The sequence below is a fragment of the Chiloscyllium plagiosum genome, chromosome 10, assembly GCF_004010195.1.
Source record: "Chiloscyllium plagiosum isolate BGI_BamShark_2017 chromosome 10, ASM401019v2, whole genome shotgun sequence".
In the NCBI taxonomy this organism is placed as follows: domain Eukaryota; kingdom Metazoa; phylum Chordata; class Chondrichthyes; order Orectolobiformes; family Hemiscylliidae; genus Chiloscyllium; species Chiloscyllium plagiosum.
In genome coordinates this window covers 64,443,843-64,463,229 of record NC_057719.1, presented here as the reverse complement: position 1 = coordinate 64,463,229, position 19,387 = coordinate 64,443,843, and the positions used below count along the sequence as shown (strand labels likewise).

Genomic DNA, 19,387 nt, shown 5'->3' with positions numbered 1-19,387 from the left:
CTTCTTAAACAGCGGCACCACGTTTGCCAACCTCCAGTCTTCTGGCACCTCACCTGTGACTATTGATGATACAAATATCTCAGCAAGAGGCCCAGCAATCACTTCTCTAGCTTCCCACAAAGTTCTCGGGTACACTGATCAGGTCCTGGGGATTTTTCCACCTTTAACAGTTTCAACACATCCAGCACTTCCTCTTCTGTAATCTGGATATTTTGCAAGATGTCACCATCCATTTCCCTACAGTCTCACATTCCAATTTAGGTGCAATCCGTCCTTCTTGTACAGGTCACTTCTACCCCAAAAGAGATTCCAATGATCCAAAAATGTGTATCCTTCTCCCATACACCAGCTCCTCAGCCATGCATTCATCTCCTCTACCCTCCTATTCCTGCCCTCACTAGCTCGTAGCACTGGGAGTAATCCAGATATTACTACACTTTAGGACATCCTTTTTAAATTTCTGCCTAACTCTCTGTGATCTCCCTTCAGAATCTCAACCTTTTTCCTTCCAAAGTCATTGGTTCCAATGTGGACAATTACCTCTTGCTGACCCCTCTCCCCTGTGAGAACATTCTGCGCCCTCTCTGAGGTATCCTTGATCCTGGCACCAGGGAAACAACACACCATTCTGCTTTTTCTCTGCTGGCCACAGAAACGTCTGTCTGTACCTCTGACTACAGAATTGCCTAACACAATTGATCTCTTGGAAGCCCTTGTTGTATTAGAGCCTTTCTCAATACCAGAAACTTGGCTGTTCGTGCTACATTCCCTTGAGAATCCATCACCCCCTACATTTTCCAAAACAGCATACCTGTTTGAAATGGGTATATCCACAAAAGACTCCTGCACTAGCTGCCTACTTCTCTTACCCTTGCTGGAGTTAACCCATCTATGTGACTGTATCTGAGACTTACCCCCCTTCCTATAAGTGCCATCCATCACATACTGTTGCTGTTGCAAATTCCTCATTGCTTCTATCTGTCTCTCCAACCGATCCACTCGATCTGATAAGAATCGCATCCAACAGCATTTTTGGCAGATATAATCCGCAGTAACCCTTAAACGCTCTTTAAACTCCCACATCTGACAAGAGTACATATCACTGCAAAGGCCATTTTTGCTCCTTCACAATCTACAGACCCAGAAAATAACACTGTCTTATTCCTCTACAAACACTGCCCCAGGTTAAATTAATAGCAATGGCTTATATTTTAAGTTTATCCAAGAGACTTATCTCCAAAAACATATAACCAAGAAAGAATCCACTATACCCACTACTGCAACCTTTCTCATGGACAAACTTAAAACAACAATTAACTTATCTGATTCTGTGCTGTGAACTTCGCCCAACAATTCCTCCAAGATTAGTTGTGAATTTCAGTTTGTTAATTTTCCCAGATGCACTCCGATGTGCAGCGATACACGAAATCAAACAGCAAAGGCGGTAACTGTGCAGGTTCTCTCTCTCTGTCTCTCTCTCTCTCTGTCTCTCCTGCACTGTCCTCACCATGTGCTTCCTTTGTCTGCTCTTCTCCCTTTTAAACTGCTGTTGTTTTGACTTTTTTTTTCCAAAGTTCCGAAACAATGCAACAGCATATAAAACAGTAATTGCTGCTCCTGGAATTCGAGGAAATCACCTCCAACACCTAAAATACCTCAAAAAAAGGAGCAGCTCTTACAGCCAGAAATTTTTCCCGTCCTCCATCTTGGATTACCCAGAATCCTTTATTTATAAAATATAAATATAAAATATTTATTAAAAAATGTTTGAAATTATAAGCAGATTCGCTTGTATCTTCTTTCACATTTTTAGCTTTGCTGTCTTCATTCATTGTCTTTCTGTCTCAATTTAAATCAGTCTCCTTGTCAAATTGCCCCAAGTCCTTCTCTACTGCCACATTCAATTGATGTTCGAAGTTTTATTCATGCAACAATAACAGGCTTCAATAGGTTATTCTTCTATCAGTTGACACTAAGGATCATATTTTCCTCCCCTTTTTGAAACATAAATATCACATAATTCTTTCATCCCTGTACTTTTCCATTTTGCATACCTCCAGGATTGCAGAATTCTTTCTTTGAAAATCTGGTTTTCCTCTTCCTTTCTATTCCACATCTTTTGTTTTATGGAGGAGGGACAGTAGTACCCTTCAGCTCATATCTGGAGTAAAATTTCTGAAAGCAGCGTGGGTCTCACCTACCAGCTGCAAACCCAATGAGCTGAGACAGCCACCTTCTGAGGAAAGTCCAACAGATCTTCTGTCAATTGGGCCACTGGTGGGCCTTCACCAGGGCCTGGAAAGCAGCTGTTCTTCCTGAAAGCAACTGACAACCAGACAGAAGCCAATGACTCCTGTGAAGATCACTGCCACATCGATGGCTGGGGATGTTTCCAAGGATCCAGGACCCAAGCAAGTGATCTGTGGGCTGTTTTAGGGCAGGGGCCTGCTCCCTGCTGATTTGCAGGCTTGCCTGCAGTTAGATTAATCCCAGCAATGGCAGGAGGAGGCACACTCTTGACTATTATTACCTTCAGCTTCAGCCAGGAAAGACATGGATGTCTTAAAGTCATTACCACAGTCATTGTCACAGTTCCAGTCCTTGTCCTATTCCAGCTGTAGTCGGTGTCACATTTCAGAGAGGATATTTTACTGAAATACAAATGTTATACATCTTGTTTCTCACTAAGGGTCAGTTGAAGATTTGCTCCCTGAATTCCTGTTTGGATATGGCCTCTAACTAACAGTACATCGGGCCTCATCATCCTCCTTCTTCCAAAATCTTGTCCTGTTCTGTGTGACCTCTACTCATTCTCTAAGTAACTGTTGGTTCTGAGAAGTAGCCAATTTGTGCAAAAAATGTGAATTCAACAAAAAGTCCTTCAGCCCCTGCCACACCCCTCCCTATAGAGATTCGAAACTTGAATAAATTACACAAAACAGCAAAAATGTGCAGACATGTAACAATAACCAGAAGAAATTAACTCACCTATGAGTGGTTGACAACTCCTCTAAACAGTGCTGGTGGGGGGTGTATCAAGTTTTGGTGGAGAAAAAAAATAGATTCTTCCCAGCAGAAGAACAGTTTAGTTCTGGAAATCTTCATGCCATCCAAGCGAGAAAAAAAATCCTAAACAGTTGTCACTACCTCAACGTAACCAACATCAGAGAAAAGTTAGCGAGGTATTCTGTCTACACGTCTTGGGGAAAGACAGTAGTGAAAAGAATTATATCTGGTAAATGTGCACAATAATAGGTGCAGTAATGATTACTAATTGACTGTTCCAATACAGTTACATCCCAAAACCACACTCCTTGGCAAAAAGCCAAATTCAGAAATTACATTTTCTCATGTGCTAAGCCTGCAGTATGAGGTCAAACCCTAGCTTCTAGCTAAAAGTCACACAACACCAGGTTATAGTCCAACAGGTTTAATTGGAAGCACATGAGCTTTTGGAGCGAGGCTCCTTCATCAGGTGGTAGTAGAGGGCTCAATCCTAACACAGAATTTATAGCAAACATTTACAGTGTGATGTAACTGAAATTATACATTGAAAAATTGATTGTCTGTTAAGCCTTTCATCTGTTAGAATACAGTGATTGTTTCACTTCTTTCATGTGTAAATCACAAAACGTTTTTTTTAAAAAAGTCGCATTCTCGGATTAGCTGTTAACAATGGTGATAGCTAGACAATATGTTGAAGGTGTTATCCCCCTGTGTTCTCTGTCTATGCCATGATGTTTAGATTGATTCTAATCTAAAAAGTGAGATAACGGAGTTTTACATGAATTTATGCAGTTTTTTAGCAAAGTACAATGTAACCCTGCAAGTACAAATTCACCCCACAAAATATATGTGTGCATGTGGGTCTTTGTCTGTCTGCAGTGCATTTTGTGGATGGCACATACTGCTGCTACTGAACTTGGATGCTTTCTGCATGTGATGCCAAACAAGCAGACTGCTTTGTCCATGATGCTGTCAAGTTTCTTAAGTGTTGTTGGAGCTGCACCCATCCAGGCAAACAGGGATTGTTCCATCACAATCCTGATTTGTGCTTTGTAGATGATGGACAGATTTGGGGAGTCAGATGATTTATGCGCCACAGTATTCCTAACCTCTGACCTGGTCTTGTAGCCACTTTGTTTGTGTGCTGAGTCCAGTTGAGTTTCTGGTCAATAGTAACTCCCAGGATGTTAATAATAGTGATTCAGTGATGGTAGCACCACTGAATGTCAAAGGGCTGTAATTAGATTGTCTCTTACTGGAGATGGTCTTTGCCTGGCATTTGTCTGGCACAAATGTTATTTGTGACTTGTTATCCCAGGCCTGGATATTGTCCAGGTTTTGAACATGGACTGTTTCACTATCTGAAGAGTTGCGATTGGTGCTGAACATTGTGCAATCATTGGCAAACATCCTCACTTCTGACCTTATGATGAAGGGAAGGTCACTGATGAAACAAATGAAGATAGCTGAGCCTTGGACATACACTAAGGAGCACCTGTTGAGCTATCCTGGAACTGAGATTACTGATCTCCAACTCCACAACCATTTTACCATGTGCCTGCGAGTTTGCCCCCTGATTGCCATTGATTCCAGCTTTGCTATAGCATTTGATGCTTCACTCGACTGAATGCAGCCGTGATGTCAAGGGCTCTGACTCTCACTTCCCCTTTGGAGTTCAGCTCTATTGCCCATGTTTGAGCCAAGGCTGCAATGAGGTCAGGAGGTGAGTCACCCTGGCAGAATCCAAACTGGGCATTGCTGAGCAGGTTAGTGCTTGTGCTGTTTGATAGCACTAGTGATGACATCTTCCATCACTTGATCGAGAGTAGAGGGGTTGTAATTGACTGAGTTAGATGTGTACAGGACATGACTGGGCAATTTTCAACTTTGTCAGGCAGTTATTAGTATTGTGACTGTACTGGAAGAGCCAACCTTCCATTCATTGATTCCATCTACACTTCTTACTGTCTTGGAAAGGCAGCCAACATTGTCAAAGACCCTCTCACCCTGAATATAATCTCTTTCAACTTTTTCCATCAGGTAGAAGATACAAAAACTTAAACACACATACTAACAGGCTCAAGATCAGCTTCTTCCCTGTTGTCATTAGGCTTCTGAATGGACCTCTCAAATTTCAAATCTAATATTGATTTTGCTTTCTCTGCACCTTCTTTGCAGCCTTAACTAGGTATCCCTCGCTCTGTTCAATCACCATTTGATCTTTGTATGGTACGATTTGCCTGTACCACACGCAAGACAAAACTTTTCACTGTACCTACGCACACGTGACAATAATAAATCAAATCAAATTGAAAAGAGCTTGGCTAGGGGAGCAGCAAGTTCTGGAACATGCCTTCAGTACAATTGCCAGAATATCGACAGGATCCATATCCTTTGCAGGATCCAATGTCTCTATCCGTTTCTTGATATCACACGGAGTGAATCAAATTGGTTGAACATTGGTATCTGAGAAGTTAGGGACCACTGCAGGAGACTGAGATGGATCATCACTCGGCATTTCTGGCTGAAGATTGCTGTGAATGTTTCAACCTGATCTTTTGTACTGATGTTTTGGGTTCTTCCATCACTGAGGATGGGGATCTTGGTGAATCCTCCTCCTCCAGTGAGTGTTTAATTATCTGCCACTACTGGATGTGGCAGAACTGCAGAACTTAGATCTGATCAATTGGTTGTGGGCTCACTTAAGTCTGTCTATCACTTGCTTCTTACAATGTTTGGCAAGTATATTGCCCTGTCCAATTGAAATACTGGAATGTATACCAGGAACATCACCAGGATACCTAAAAAGTGAGGTGTCGGCTGGTTAAACTACAACACAGGATAATATGCATGCTGTATATTGTAAGCAGAATGTAAAAGACAAAGCTAACTGATCCCAGAACTAATGGATCAAATCTAAGCTTTGCAGTCCGACCACATCCAGACATGAATAGTAGTGAACAATTAAACAAACTAGCAGCAGGTGGAGGGTTCACAAACAACCCTATCCTCAGTAAATGGGACCCCAAAAGATCAGTGCAAAAGGCAAGGCTGAAGCATTTGCAGCAATCTTCTGGCAGAAGTGCTGAATGATGATCCATCTTGATCTCCTCCTGAGCTCCCAGCGTCTCAGATGCTAGTCTTAAACCAATTTAATTCATTCTACATGAGACCACGAAATGACTAAAGACATTGGATTCTAAAGGTTCAGGCCCCAACAACATTCCAACAATAGCACTGGAGACTTGCACTCCATAATCAGCCAGGCCCCTAGCCAACTATTTGACAGTGTAGAGAATTTCCAGAGAAAGTCCGCAAAAACACATGAGAAATCCAACTGTCCAATTACTGATTTATTTGTCCCCTCTCCATCTTTGGAAATGGTTGTTGACAGTGCTTTCTAGCAGCACTTGCAATGGAATAGCCTGCTCACTGACACTTAGTTTGGGTTCTGGCACAGTCGCTTGGCTCTTGATATCAATATAGCCTTGATACAACATGAACAAAACAGGTAAACTCCAGATGGGAGGTGAGAATAATTTCCTTCCTGCCTCCTCAGTGCTTATGAACCATTTATAAGACACAAGTCAGATATGTTATGGAATACTCTACACCTGCCTGATTGTGTGTAGCTACACCATCCAAAGCAAAGCAGCCCCTCTACCACCTTCAACATTCATTCCTTCCACCACTGATACACTGCAATAGCAATGTGAACCATCTCATAGAATCTCTACAGTGTGAAACAGGCCATTAGGCTCAACAAGTCCACACCGACCTTCCAAAGACTAACTCACCCAGACCCATTCCCCTACCCTACTACACATTTACCTCGACTAATGAACCTAACCTACACATCCCTGAACACTATGGGCTATTTAGCATGGCCAATTCACCTAACCTGCACATCTTTGGATTGTGGGAGGAAACCAGAGCACCTGGAGGAAACCCACGCAGATACAGGGAGAATGTGCAAACTCCACACAGACAGTCGCCCAAGACTAGAATCGAACCCTGGTGCTGTGAGACAGCAGTGCTAAACACTGAGCAAGCTGTACTGCTGGAAGTCAGAAAGGCTGGTTCGACAGCATTTTCAAAATCAATGAGCTTTACCACCTAGAAGGACAAATGCAGCAAATGAATTCACCATGGTTGTACAGCAAGGACTGTAGTCACTCAAGAAGAAAGCTCAGCATCAGCATTCCCCCTAATTTACTGATTGCCTGTTCAGGTTTCTGAGGCCCTTGCTCAGCATAGAGTCATAAAGATATAGTGTCTTTTCGAACTGTTCACTGTGCATGGAACATCAGAGTAGTGTGCATAACCACATTGCCTAGAGCGAATGTTAAAATTCACACAAGGCCAAGTTATACTCCAACAGGTTTATTTGGAGGCACTAGCTTTTGAAGTGCTGCTTCTTTATCAGGTGCATCAGAAGAAGCAGCGTTTCTGAAGCTAGTGCCTCCAAATAAACCTGCTGGAGTATAACCTGGTGTTGTGTGATTTTTAACTTTGTCCACCCCAGTCCAACACCGGCACCTCCAAATCATAGAGGAAATTTGTTCACCACCTCTTCCTCCAGGACAATTAGGGTTCGCAGTACCTGCTACCTGAGCAAGCAATGCTCAGCCCTCAGAACCTAATCTTTAAAAAATCAAACACAAACAAGACTTTCCTGGCCAATATTTAGAAATCAAACAAAATCCAATTACTGTATGCAAATTAATGCTGCTTTTTCCTAAATTATTACAGTAACTCCACTTGAGAAAAACATTAATTGACCTGAGATGCAATATGACTGCAAATCCTTTGTATTTTTCTTTTCGGCCATATTCCTCTTTTAATACATCCATCAAGACCTCCATTTGCTCCACTGGGACAGATCCAACTTGAATCCTTTTGCTACTTGTAGTTATGTGAGCCATTGTACACTTGGGTTTGCAGTAATTCACACCAGCAAAACACAACAGTACAAACCTTTGGATGGAATAGAGTTTCCATCAAGTGGAGGTGGTGAATACTATTAAATGGCTCAGATGCCTGAATCACCACCAGCATGAAACATACAAATTATTCTGTGAAGAGGAAGAAACAATAAACCATTTGTTATAAACAAGCAACTGAATGGAACAGTTGAGTCTAAGCAAATTTGTCAGGATTTGCATGGCTTGTGAAACCAAGGCATTTAGAAAAATGTTTGATTCAATCCTACAAACTAACCACATATATAATTTACGGCCTTGCATACATGTTGGGTCCTGTATGCATTTCAACTACAGAGAGGTCTTCAAATAGCTGTAATTTACTGAAACCCATTCAACGACAAAGTTAAAATCAGGCCTCATTTGGTCATAAAGCAATAGTTCCAGAATGAAAAAAAGGAGAATTTACCTTGAATAAGATATTACAAGAAGTTCCTTTGTAATATATGGTAATGAAACATTCCAGTATTGTACACTTAACATTTTAACAAAGTCATAAATATCACAGCGTGCAACAAATTTTCTTCTGAATTACTGTAAGTGCTCATCTAATAAGCTGACATGTGAAGTGCCACACTGGTGATAAATTGAACTATTCTGACTTTCATCATCTGATGTTAATACCTAGAACTTTCGTGGACTGAAATGGTTTTAAAAAGATACACTGACTTATTATTTCCACAGTCATCTGCTCACCACACAGGCTTGTCACGAAACCATCACAGGATAAAAATGTCATCTGAATGGAAGTTAACATTTATTAAAAGACACTGGAATTAGTTCTCTCAGATAGGTGTGAGCAGGTCCTCATTTCCTATTTTGATTTACACCTACATGATAAGTTTCCTTTTTTTGGAAATAAATCCATCACCTGCAGTGATGAAACTTGGAAACAATGAACTCAGGTAGTCACACAACCCAGCTTATATTTCAGTAAACTGATTTTGGCACAGCAGGGGAGATGGATTTATGACTGCAGAACTGAAGAAAGCTCTCTTTTTCTGCTTCTCGGAAGACAAAGCATCCAGTGACAACACAACTTGGAGAAAAATATCTGGACGCTGACAATTTGAAGAGATCTGCAATCCTCGTACTGCTAAGGATACAAGACATCAATCAATTTGGCACAGGCTTGGAAGAGTGAAGGGCCTGTTGCTGTGCTGTATTGTTCTTTGTTCTTTTCTTCTTAAACAATCATGGATTCAGGTTAAAACCTTTATACCTCAATGACTACCTCTCTTTTAAAATTTATACCCATGCGCATGAATGCTTGATGTCACAGCTTTATTATCTTTTACTCTGCATTAGCAGGTAAAATAGTTACTCACTCTTTCAGTCCACAAAATCTTGCTTTGACTCCTTACCGATATAGTATACATTGGGCAACTACATTTTTATTGGAGAGGAAGGGGATAGCCTCATGCTTAAAATATCGTAAATGCTCGTTGTGGATGATGAAGGAGATTGAAAAAAGCAATTCAACTTGCCTGACCTGGTCAGAACAAAATCCAGAACTCAGTAAGAGGTAGCTCCAAAAGGTTCATGAGAAAATGGATTTGGAGGGGCGGAAACGTTAATCCTTCAAAGGCAATTAAACAAAACTTCAAAATGATTTTCTTGGGTCTAGGATATTAAAGTGCTAAGAAATCTGTATTTGATGTCAATGCTTCCATAGAACAAGATGAAGTAACTTACAAAAAGTTAAAGCCACTATTATTGGAAGAATTACCAAGTGCAGCAAGGCACTTACAGGTGGAGTTCTGCTTGAAAATCAGGAAAACAGAAATTGTAACACGGGTGGCAAATTATCTAGAGATGGAAATTGAGAAGCAGCTAAGTTAAAATTGGAGCACTGAAAATTGGAAGCAGAGTTGGTAGGTGTCAGGAATACTGGATGATGATAGAAATTCAGGCTCTGGTCAAGAAGAAATTGACAAATATAAGGTTCAGTCTGTTCTGCTATAAAGCACGTTTCTCTAATGCAAATTGGCTTTAATGTGTTTGCAAATTTTAGACCATTATTTGTAGAATAACGCAAACTTTCCGTATCGGTACTGGCTATAATGCAATTTGGCCCCGTTAGCTTAAATGGTGCTGCTGTTGCACAATTTTCTTACAACACAAAATTACACAAGAACAGAACTACCGCGTTATATCAGAACTGACTGTATAGACAGCAGGGATGGACTGAATCCCGAGAAGATTATAATGGCAGTAGGAGTATGCTGAAGATAAGAATCAGGAGAGCAAAAAGGAGACATGAGCTAGCTTTGGAAAATAGAATTAAGGAGAATCCAAAAGGATTCTATGAATACATTAAGGGCAAAAGGTTAACTAGGGAGAGAATAGGGACCCTTAAAGATTTGTGTGGTTGTACCTTTGTGAAATCAAAAGAGATAGGTGAAATTCTAAATGAATATTTTGTATCAGTATTTACTGTGAAAAAGGACTTGGATGCTGGAGAACTTGGGGAAATAAATATTGATGTCTCGAAAAGAGTTTGTATTACTGAAGAGAAGGTACTGTAGGTCTTAAACCACATGGAGGTAGATAAATCCCTGAAACCTAATCAGGTATATTCCACAACTTTGTGGGAAGCTAGGGAAGAAATTGCTGGTCTCTTGCTGAGATATCTGGATCATTGATAACCACAGGTAAGGTTCGGAAAGACTGGAAGTTGGCTAATATGATGTCATTATTTAAGAAAGGCTATAATGGAAAGTCAAGGAGCTATAGCCTTACGTCAATGATGTGTAAGTTGTTGGAGGGGACTCTGAGGGACAGGATTTACATGCATTTCGAAAGGCAAGGATTGATTAGGGATAGACAGCAATGGCTTTGAACTTGCGAAATTGTATCTCACTAACAATTGATTTTTTTCGAAGAGGTGACAAAGAAGATTAAGGAAGGCAGAACAGTAAATGTTGTCTATATGGACTTCAGAAAAATGTTCGAAAAGGTTCCACATGGTAGACTAGTTAGATCACATAGGATCCGGGGAAGCTAGCTAATTGGATACAAAATTAGCTTGAAGGTAGGAGGTGGTGGTTGAAAGCTGTTTTTCAGACTGGAGGCCTGTGACCAGCAGTGTGCCACAAGGATCGGTGCTGGTCCACTGCTTTTCACCATTTTTATAAATGACCTGGATGTGAAAATAGGAGGTATGATTAGTAAGTTTGCAGATGACACCAAAACATATGGTGTAGTGGACAGTGAAGGAGGCTTACTCAGAGTACAAAGAGGCCTTGATCAGTAGACCAGTGGGGCAAGGAGTGGTAGATGGAGCTTAATTTAGATAAATGGCAAGTGTTGCATTCTAGTAAGGCAAATCAGGGCAGAACTTACACAGGTAATGATAGGTCCTGGGAGTGTTGCCAAAGAGATCTGGGGGTGCACAGTGAAGTGAAGTTGTGGATAGACAGGGTGACCCTTCATTGGTCAGTGCACTGAATATAGGATGGCATGATGCGGCTGTACAGGACATTTTTGGAATACTGCATATAATTCTGATCAGCCTTCTATACGAAGCATGTCGTTAAACTTCAGAGAGTGCAGAAAAGATTTACAAAAGTGTTGCTGCGTCTGGAGGGCTTGAGCTGTAAGGAGAGGCTGAATAGGCTGGGCCTTTTTCCCTGGGGTGTTGGAGTCAGAGGGTGACCTTATTGAGGTTTATATAATTATAAGGAACATGGGTAGGGTGATTAGTCAAGGTATTTTTCCTAGGGTGGGGGAATCCAAAATTAAAGAACATAGTGAATTAAAGAACGTAGTGTTAGGTGAAGGGGTTGCGCTTTGGCGGGTTGGTGTGGACTTGTTGAGCCGAAAGGCCTGTTTCCACACTAAGTAATCTAATAAACCAGTTCATTCACAGCAGCATCTTTTATGGGTGGCACGGTGGCACAGTGGTTAGCACTGTTGCCTCACAGTGCCAGAGACCCGGGTTAAATTCCTGTCTCAGGCAACTCTCTGTGTGGAGTTTGCACATTCTCCCCGTGATTGTGTGGGTTTCCTCTGGGTGCTCCGGTTTCCTCCCACAATCCAAAAATGTGCAAGTTAGGTGAATTGGCTGTGCTAAATTGCCCATAGTGTTAGGTGAAGGGGTGAATGTAGGGGAATGGGCCTGGGTGGGTTGCGCTTCGGCGGGTCGGTGTGGACTTGTTGGGCCGAAGGGCCTGTTTCCACACTGTAAGTAATCTAATCTAATCAAATGATAAGTTTAAGGTGAGAGAGGAAAGATTTAAGAAGGACCTGAAGAAACGATTTTGTCCAGGAATCCAGGAAGGATTCCTGATTCGATATGTAGATAGGCCGACTAGGGGGGAAGCCATATTGAATTTGGTGCTAGGCAATGAGCCAGGCCAGGTGTCAGATCTCTTGGTGGGAGAGCATTTCGGTGACAGTGACCACAATTGCCTCACTTTTACCATAGCCATGGAGAGGAATAGGAACAGACAGTATGGGAAGGTATTTAATTGGGGGAGGGGAAATTGTACTGCTATTAGACAGGAGCTGTGGAGTATAAATTGAAAACAGTTATTCCATAGAAAATACACAACAAAAATGTGGAGGCTGTTAAAGGAGCACTTGTTGCGAGTGTTGGATTACTTTGTCCCACTGAGACAGGCAAGGAACAATAAGGTGAAGGAGCTTTGGATGACAAGAGAAGATAAGCTTCTTGTCAACAGGAGGAAGGGACTTTACTTAAGGTTGAGGAATCAAGGATCTGGCACAGCTTTAGAGGATTACAGGGTAGCTAGGAAAGAACTCAAAAATGGACTGAGGAGAATTAGGAGGGGGCACAAAAAAGCCTTCGTGGGGAGGATTAGGGAAAACCAAAAGGCGTTTTACATGTATGTGAGGAATAAGAGAATGATCAGAGTGAGTGTAGGGCCAATCTGGGATAGTGAAGGAAACTTATGCCTGGAGTCTGAAGAAGTGGGGAGGCCCTAAATGAGTGTTTTGCTTCATATTCATTTGAGAGAGACCTTGTTAATAGAGAGAACACCGTGGACCAGGTTAATAGGCTTGAACAGACTAATATTAAGAAAGTGGACGTGCTGGAAATTCTGGGAAGCATCAAGATAGATAAGTTCCCAGGGCCAGACCAGATATATCCAAGGTTACTATGAGAAGTGAGAAATGAGATGACTGTGCCTCTAATGATGATCTTTGCATCGTCACTCTCCACAGGAGTAGTACCAGATGATTGGAAGGAGGCAAATATTGTTCTTCTGTCCAAGGTCAGAAATATGGAAATCCCTGGGAACTACAGACCAGTCAGTCTTAAGTCTGTGGTAAGCAAAGTACTAGAAAGGATTCTAAGAGATAGGATTTATGACTATTTGGAAAAACATACTTTGATTAGAGATAGTCAGCATGGCTTTGAGAGGGGCAGGTCATGCCTCACAAGCCTTATTGAGTTTTTTGAGGATGTGATGAGACAAGTTGATTTGGATTTCAGTAAGGCATTTGATAAAGTTTGCTACAGTAGGCTCATTCAGAATGTTAGGCGGTATAGGATACAGGGAAATTTGGCTGTCTGGATACAGAATTGGCTGGCCCAAAGAAAACAGTGAGTGGTAGTGGAAGGAAAGTATTCCACCTGGAGGTCGGTGACCAGTGGTGTCCTGCAAGGATCTGCTCTTGGGCCTCTGTTCTTTGTAGGTTTTATAAATGACTTGGATGATGAAGGGTGGGTTAGTATGTTTGCCGATGACACACAGGTCAGTGGTATTGTAGATAGTGTCAGGCTACTACACGATATTGATAGGATGCAGAGCTGGGCTGAGAAGTGGCAGATAGAGCTCAACCTGGATAAATGTGAAGTGTTTCATTTTGGAAGGTCGAATTTGAATGTTGAATACAGGGTTAAAGACAGGATTCCTGGCAGTATAGAGGAATAGCAGGATCTTGGGGTGTATAAGTCCCTCAGAGTTGCCACCAAGGTTGTTCAGAAAGCATATTGTGTTTTGGCTTTCACTAACAGGAGCTTTGAGTGTAAGAGTCGCAAGGTTTTGCTACAGTCTATAAAACCCTGGTTAGACCACACTTGGAATACTGCGTCCAGTTCTGGTTGCCTCATTTTAAGAAGGATGTAGATGCTTGACAGAAGGTGCAGAGGGGATTTACCAGGACATTGGCTGGATTGGAAGGCTTGTCTTATGAAGAGAGTTTGAGTGAGCTAGGCCTTTTCACACTAGAGAAAAGAAGGAAGAGAGGTGACTTGGTAGAGGTGTACAAGGTAATGAGAGGCATAGCTGGAAATGTGTTGCTGGAAAAGCGCAGCAGGTCAGGCAGCATCCAGGGAACAGGAGAATCGACGTTTCGGGCATAAGCCCTTCTTCAGGAATGGGGAAAGTTTGTCCAGCAGGCTAAGATAAAAGGTAGGGAGGAGGGACTTGGGGGAGGGGGGTCGGAAATGTGATAGGTGGAAAGAGGTCAAGGTGAGGGTGATAGGTCAGACTGGGGTGGGGACGGAGAGGTCGGGAAGAAGTTTGCAGGTTAGGGAGGCGGTGCTGAATTTGATGGATTTGACTGAGACAGGGTGGGGGGGGAAATGAGGAAACTGGTGAAATCTGAGTTCATCCCTTGTGGTTGGAGGGTTCCTAGCCGGCAGATGAGGCGTTCTTCCTCCAACCGTCGTTTTGTTGTGGTCTGACGATGGAGGAGTCCAAAGACCTGCATATCCTTGGTGGAGTGGGAGGGGGAATTGAAATGTTGAGCTACAGGGTGGTTGGGTTGGTTGGTCCGGGTGTCCCAGAGGTGTTCTCTGAAACGCTCCGCAAGTAGCCGGCCTGTCTCCCCAATATAGAGGAGGCCACATCGGGTGCAAAGGATGCAATAGATGATATGTGGGTAGCCATCGACTTTTCCCCAGGGCAGAAATGGCTGTCACAAGGGTGATTGGAGGAAGATATAGGAGAGATGTCAGTGGTAAGTTCTTTATGCAGAGACTGGTGGGTGAATGGAATGCACTGCCAGCAGTGGTCGTAGAGTCAGATACATTAGGGACTTTTAAGCGATTGCAGGACAAGCACAAGGATGGCAGTAAATTGAGGGATGTGTAGATTAGGTTGATCTTACATTAAGATAAATGCTCGACACAACATTGTGGGCCAAAAGACTTGTACTGTGCTGTACTGTTCTATGTTCCATGTTCTCTGGTCAAATAGAGCTACCCATAAATAGACTCCATACCCATATTAATCTGAACTCATGCCAAGGAGGAGAAGTAGCAGTGCTGAGACAGGAAGCCATTCTGGCTGATAACCATTAAGACATAACCACACAGACCCATAAACTCAGGTGGACTGATGTCTGTAAGATTTCACAAGAGAAAAAAGGGAAGTGGTAAATACTCCTGAGTTAAACTGGAGAGAAAAGGGAAACCAGACAGAGAAAGCAGAAGTTTGCCTGACTTTTAAAAGAATAGAGTTGGGTGGCAGACACTGGCAGAGGAAACCCCTCCTTTAGTGCGTTCAGTGTGGGAAATTAGCTCATGTAAAACAAAATTGTTGGTTCAGGTTTCCTTTAGAAACTCAGGCTCCAAGATTGTGTTGTAGCATTAAAGATTGTCATTGTCTGCTCTGATCTTACTGTTGACCAAGTAGCTGTCTAGAGTTGAGTCCACATGAAGAGTTATCACTTACTATTTTAAACAGAGTGAGTAATTAGCATTCTCCAAGATATCAGGTGCTCATAAACATTGATAATAGGAAGCCAGTTAAATGTAATGTGGACTGATTACGTTTTATTGTAAATTGACAAATCTGTAATGTCTGGAATTACTCCACCCAAAAAAGATTTTGGTAGTGTGTCTGAATGAGCTGGCACATTCAGTTTTACTTCCAAATTAGCCAGATATAATCCAGTCATATGTAGGGGGCATTAAAGAAGACAATTACAATAATAGATTGATTACTGGGTATAGTCTAGAGTATGGCTGCGTACTGCTGGAATTGCACATGGTAAGCCTAAGATAATCTTGCTCTTTTGCTATTTTTCTGTATCTGCTCCTTCTTAGCTCTCGCTTTCTTCCCAAATCTCTTTCTCTTCTTTTGTTGCTCTGTCCATTTACTTTTCCTTCCTTTACAGCTAATGTTTCATTAATGGTAGGACAAGAAACTCTAGAGAGTTATTGACTTGATTTTTGAGCAGGAACAATGGGGGAGGTATTGGGGCTGGTCTCAGTGGCTTCTTGATCCTTCCTTTCCTGCCTCAAACATATTTTCTCCAATTGCCTCACTCCAATCACACCCACCACCCATTCATATTTTCCACTATTTCAGAGTTGTGACAGACCACTCTCAATAAATTTCCTTACTTTTGTTTGTCGTTCTTAACCACACTACTCAGAAAGCCTCTGTGTGCTTTGAAAATTTAAATTCCTTGCTTTCATTCAAAAATACCTAAAATAATTAAGAATGTAGCAAAACATTCTGATCTCTTCTATGTGTATCTCTTTCTTCATTGGCTTCCCTCCTTTTATCTTATTGGTGTCAATAAAAGAGAAAGTTTACATTTTTTAACTGTGAACAAAACAAAGCTGGTAGAGCCTGTGTTCATTTTAAAGTTCAATGAGCCGACCCTTTTAAAAACACGCTTCACCTAGAACCAATACAGACACTGTGTCTCTTAGCTTAACGTAACTTCTAAAGGTTATTGAACATAGAGCAATAAATATGCAATGAATGCAATCTCTCATTTTTCTTCCTTACACACACAGGGTGGCACAGTGGTTAGTACTGCTGCTTTACAGCACCAAGGACCTGGGTTTGATTCCAGCCTTGGCAATTGTGTGGAGTTTGCACATTCTCCCAGTGTCTGCGTGGGTTTCCTCTCACAAACCAAAGATGCGCAGGTTCACCAAAGATGGTGAATTGGCCATGCCAAGTTGCCCATAGTGTTCAGGTTAGATGCATTAGTCAAGAGTAAATGTAGACTAATGGGGAATGGTTTTGGGTGGGATACCCTTCAGAGGGTCGGTGTGGACTTGTTAGGCCGAAGGGCCTGTTTCCACACAGTAGTGATTCTAATTCATATATAAATATTCTGCTGAGGAGAGCTTTAAGGAAATGAAAAGGACAGGTTTGTGTTGGGTTGGGAGCTAACTTTTTGATAAATCTGTTTCTCATCTCAAAACTACTTCAAAGGTACCCGTTTCTGGCTTCAATTCAAAGTGCGCAGGCAACCACACTGTTTCAAGGTTGGTACTTTAAATCAAAGAATGATACTGTAATATTTCCAACTTTAGCTGTTATCAACCAGTTTTGCTGAAACCATGACAATGACTTGGGTTCATTCTAGTTCACTGGGCTCTGAAATATCTGATCTATCGACTTTGCCACATGTGGGCCAGGTGGCATTTGAAGGGTTGGGTAAAAGTGTTCTTTGGAGGATTGCAGGCTCCCTCTGAGACTTTGATGTCACCTCTGCATATCCCCAAAGTCTTGCAATACATTCAATTCTTTCTGGAATGAACCTTTGCCCTATTGGTGGGCCACAAGACAGCGAACCCATGGAGCAACAGATATGTTTGACCTGCTCAAGATCAAAGTTTTGAGGCCATCCCTGAAGTGCTTCTTCAGTCCTCCGAGGAACCTCCGGCAATGATCAAGTTGGGAATGGAGCAGTTATTTTGGGTGTAAACCATACAAGCAACATGTCCTGTTCAAGAGAGCTGATTTTGAGATATTGGGATGTCTATGTTGGGCAGGTTGCCCTCCAAGACAGTGTTCTGTTAGTCCATCTTTATCGTCACCAGATTCAGAACATCATGTAAAGGCACTGCTAGTGATCCATCTCCAATCCTTTGAGGTGTCTGCTGTAGGTTGTCCAAATATCCAATCCATATAGCAATGTGGGGATCACTACTGTCTATTAAACCACAACTTTAGCTTTGGGCTTTAGATTCTAATCCTCAAATACTATTTTCCTGAGTTGGCCATAGGCTGGACTGACACATTGGAGAAGATGATGAATTTTGTTGATGAATTCTGTGCATGCAGCTGGAGAGCGTTTATAGTCTACTTTCTTTTAGGAATTGGAGTAGGCTATTCAGCCCCTCAAGCCTGCTCCACCAACCAATCAATCACAGCTGGTCCGACATTCCTCATATCCACTTACCTATCCTTTCCCATAATCCTTGATTCCCATACTGAACAAGAATCTATTTCATTTTTTTCCATGTGGTGATACCTTAAGACAAAATACATAATTCTGTAAAAAGTTGCTGATAACTTCAAAACTGTATAAACAACTGCAGAAGATCACAAAGCACTAATTTAAATATATTGATATGCACATTAAGTAAGAATAATGAAGTCACAACAATGGCAAGGTCCTAGGGAGTGGTGCTGAACAAAGAGACCTTGGAGCACAGGTTCATAGTTCCTCGAACATGGAGTTGCACGTAGATGGGACAGTGAAGAAGACGTTTACTATGCTTTCCTTTATTGGTCAGAGCGCTGAGTATAGAAGTTGAGAGATCATGTTGCAGCTGTACAGGACATTGGTTAGGCCACTTTTGGAATACTGTGTGCAAATATGGTCTCCCTCCTATAGGAAGGATGTTGTGAAACTTGAAAGGGTTCAGAAAAGATTTACAAGGATATTGCCAGGTTTGGAGAGTTTGAGCTATAGGGAGAGGCTGAATAGGCTGGAGCGTCGGAGGCTGAGGAGTGACCATATGGAGGTTTATAAAATCATGAGGGACATGGATAGGGTAAGTAGACAAGGTCTTTTCCCTGGGGTGGGGGAGTCCAGAACTAGAGGGCACAGGTTTAGGGCGAAAGGGGAAAGTTTTAAAAGGGACCTAAGGGACAACTGTTCACACAGAGGATAGTGTGTGTATGGAATGAGCTGCCAGAGGAAGTGGTGGAGGCTGGTACAATTACAACATTTAAGAGGCATTTGGATGGGTATATGAATAGGAAGTGTTTGGAGAGATATGGGCCGGGTGCTGGCAAGTGGGATTAGATTGGGTTGGGATATCTGGTCGGCATGGACGGGTTGGACTGAAGGGTCTGTTTCCATGCTGTACACCTCTATGACTCTAAAAGGCATTTGGATGGATATACAAATAGAACGGGTTTAGAGGGATATGGACCAAATGCTGGTAAATAGGATTAGATTTATATCGGATATCTGGTCAGCATGGATGAGTTGAACCGAAGGGTCTGTTTTTATGCTGTACATCTTTATGACTCACGAAATATTGTTTATTAATAATCTTGAGAGAGGAAAGTATAACTGATTACTTAATTATAGACATTATAATGTTTACTCTCAGAGAAAGGTAATACTTAGTTGAAAAAAGAAGTTTAACAAAACCAGTGCAGGAGCAGGGCTGTGGTTGTGATTTCTTGGTAAGGGCTAATAAACTGGGAAGATACCAATTC

General features: G+C 41.9%; 1 protein-coding gene across 4 annotated transcripts in view; it reads right to left on the bottom strand.

Annotated features, from left to right (window-relative positions):
- gpr176 (G protein-coupled receptor 176) overlaps nucleotides 1–19,387 on the bottom strand; it is a 189,007-nt gene that overhangs the window by 122,214 nt on the left and 47,406 nt on the right. The window contains exon 1 of one of the 4 annotated variants that reach the window (XM_043697954.1): nucleotides 2,989–3,466. The exons of the other annotated variants lie outside the window; for them this stretch is intronic. The gene's annotated coding sequence lies outside the window, so the exon portion shown is untranslated. Of the gene's footprint in view, nucleotides 1–2,988; nucleotides 3,467–19,387 lie in introns of those variants that run through there. 4 annotated transcript variants of the gene reach the window in all.